Genomic DNA, 3,233 nt, shown 5'->3' on the forward strand with positions numbered 1-3,233 from the left:
TATGTATGAAATGTAATAGTAATCTAAGTAAGTACATAACTCAGACATGTTTATGTAATTATGAGATGCCATATTTGCGTATGTAATTGTTGATAAACTTAGGGATATGTCTGGAAATGAACCTGACTGTCTGTTGTGTATGTCACATGGATCAACATATAGAAAACCACAAAGCACATGAGTGGTATTCTACTGTAAAGACCTCCTTAAATAAACTTCACCAGGTCTCCTTTGGCCACCTCCATCTTCTATTTGTATCTGTTTGCCTTTATTCTACTGTCTCTCTGGCAGGGAATACTATGGGAGGTGTACTATGTGTTCTGCCAGCTGGGGTGACTTTCTGTCACAATTTCACATATGGACCTCTGATCAGTCATTTGTAGCGCTTCTTCATTACTAATGTTGTCCCTCCAAGTAATTTTAGTAATTGAAGGTTGAACACCAAAAGGAAATGAGCTGAAAATGGTGGCCATTTATGTAAAATCTTTCTGTACTTCACAGAAGGAAACACTGACCCATCAGATCTGGATTGGCTCTGCACTCATTTGACTGAGATATCATGTTCAATTATCACCTACCCTCTTTGGGCAAGGATGAAATATTTGATGATAACAACACTACCTCTAAGACACTGAGTTTCTAGCCCACGTACTGCACAAAAGCTGGAGAAATTAGAGGAACTGTAGGGTATAAGTAAGACCCCAAAGTGATTTGGACATTGCTGCATGCTATTCACAATGATTAGCAACATTATTGAGGGATCCTGGATGAGATTGGCTTGGGACAGGCCAGAAAATCGAATGTAAAGGTACAGCAAACATCTTCAGGACTTTTCATTGGTACAGTGCTGCTAATCCAGCCTATAGGAGTTCTAACCTACTTGGTTACTCCCAGATTTTCATCTAGTCTTACAGGTTGGACTTGAGGGCAAATAGAACTCTCTTCAAACAATGTTCAATTGACTTCACACCTTCAACTACATTAAGACAATATTCACCAAGGAGAGATCAAAGACTTGTGAAAGCAATCTTTGTAGCCTATCAAGATTTGTTCAACAATCAGTGGCTTGTGAACTTAAAAAACACCGCAAATCTCTTTAAGTATCTGTAGGGTTCCCAGTCCAATTTTTGACTTGTTTTAACTGGGATGAGGGGATTTTGTTTTGTTTGGTGTTCAATGTCCAAAACTGTACATTTTCTTTCTTCCCATAGCATTAGACTGTGGGCTTAGTTTTTCCACAGAGTGAGCATCTTTCTATCATGTGACCTTAAACTTACCTTTAGAGTTATATTTGGGTCATATCTCAAGCAATTTCCCACAAGTCTGTAAAGCTCATGATGTTGCATGTAAAACCAATGTTCACCTGACACTTCACATTCACTTGAGATCTCTGCCCACAATTTTTATTCCAACAAAAATGTGTCAATTTTTACTTTGAGACTTGTCAACATGTTCCCTATTGTATAATAATTTCTCAGAACTATCATTAACCAGCTATTCAGCAATCATCTTTATAGGCTGATTTTCTCCTCTACAGCAAAACATGTGTGAAAAGATGTTCAGCTTTTTGTCCTGTTAGCCACAGTATTTACATTCTGTACTCTGGTCTTGATCTTTTTGCTGGTCCTTCTTTACTTGGTCCTTTTCTCTTCATTGACTTAGAAAGCTTGGTCTGCCTTTCCACACAATTCATAGCATCATCACTTCTCCTATAAATACTCTTCACCTGATTGTTAGCCACCCAAGAGCATCTACACATGTCAAGAGCTTCTTTGAGAGTACATTTCTTGACTTTCAGCAGATCTGCTTTCATAGTAGGATCTCTTGTTCCCAAGACAATTGTATATCTGATGAGGTTATACTTCAGTTGCGCAAGCACTCAAGATTCAGCTGGATGTCTCAATGCAATCACATATCGATCAATATTCATCCTGTCATCTCGCTCTCTAATGTTAGCAAATAAAACTATTACAGGATTGAAAGTTGGTCTTCAAGTATCCAAAATTTCACAAATTTTTTCTGGCCCTCAGAGAGGCCTAGGGTTCAAAACAGTTTGTAGCACACCTTCCCCATCACTGATAAGAATTAATAGTCTTATTTGTGCAGGCTTCCTGTTTAATGCTGTGGGGATCTCCTATCTGTCATTGAGACTAGAAGAATTGCAAATTCCTCCTGAAATCTCCTTTCACGTCCCCACAATTATTCAAAATCATAATGACGCATCTAGCTATCACCTTCCTACATAGTCTAAATAATTCTCTACAATTTTGTTTACATCTATTAGCTGTCTTTTAGCTATAAAATTCATTCAATTCCTGCTACTTCACTTCTAACACCAGATTCTGTGTGCTTTGTAAATGGCTATTTTCCATAAATCTGAAAGTCATTTGAGGTCACATGGTTTTGGAAAGCCACAGTGAACAAAGGTATTCATCCAAATTGCTCGCAGGAGTTCAGTAAGAGGTTGGACGAACTTGAAATTCAGGATGGAGAGTGGGTGGTTATGCCCATTGCCTTTGCACTGCAAGGCATTTTGCCAGTGGCATAGTCCTCCTGTTAAATGTGTCACTTGTGTGGTTAATTATGGATCTCTTCCCGCCACCTCTAGAACGGACCAGTGGTGGGCAGCCCCTCTGTCCTGCAGGGAGACTGTTGTGTTAAATCTGGCAGCCTCCCTGTGGGTTTAGGGTGGGGGCTATATCCTGCTGATTGGGCACATAGTGGTCCAAAAAGAGGGTATTTGGTGTCAACATGCCCTTATTAATTCCACTACCCTCTACCCCTCAACAGGATTTGACTGGCTAGCCCTGGTGATTCCTTATCCCAGCAATGAGTCTCTCAGCTGATTGGCTGCAGTGCTGGCAGTGGTCACCTACTCCCAGTACCACTGGTGGAACCAAAGAGGGGTCAGCTCTACTTCTGCCTGCCAACTCTTTAAGCTACGATCTCATCCCTTAAAGGAACAGGACCACTGGTGGCAGCTCCATTAGCTGCCTGCTGGACATGGAATATGGCCGTGGCACCCTCAAGTGGCCAAAGTTGTATTGACCCCAGCTTTCTCACCCATATTGTGGGCATCGCCAACCTGGCATAATCTGTGTTTGAGAAGCTGAGATTGTCGAGGCATATTGTTGTGGTCTTCTGCAGTCTCCGGGAAGATCACCTTCTGCCTGCTAGCCTGTGTGGTCATGTCATATATGTTATCAAAGAAAGGAACTAAGGCACATATTGTG

This window comes from Rhincodon typus, chromosome 1, assembly GCF_021869965.1.
Source record: "Rhincodon typus isolate 14 chromosome 1, sRhiTyp1.1, whole genome shotgun sequence".
Classification (NCBI taxonomy): Eukaryota; Metazoa; Chordata; class Chondrichthyes; order Orectolobiformes; family Rhincodontidae; genus Rhincodon; species Rhincodon typus.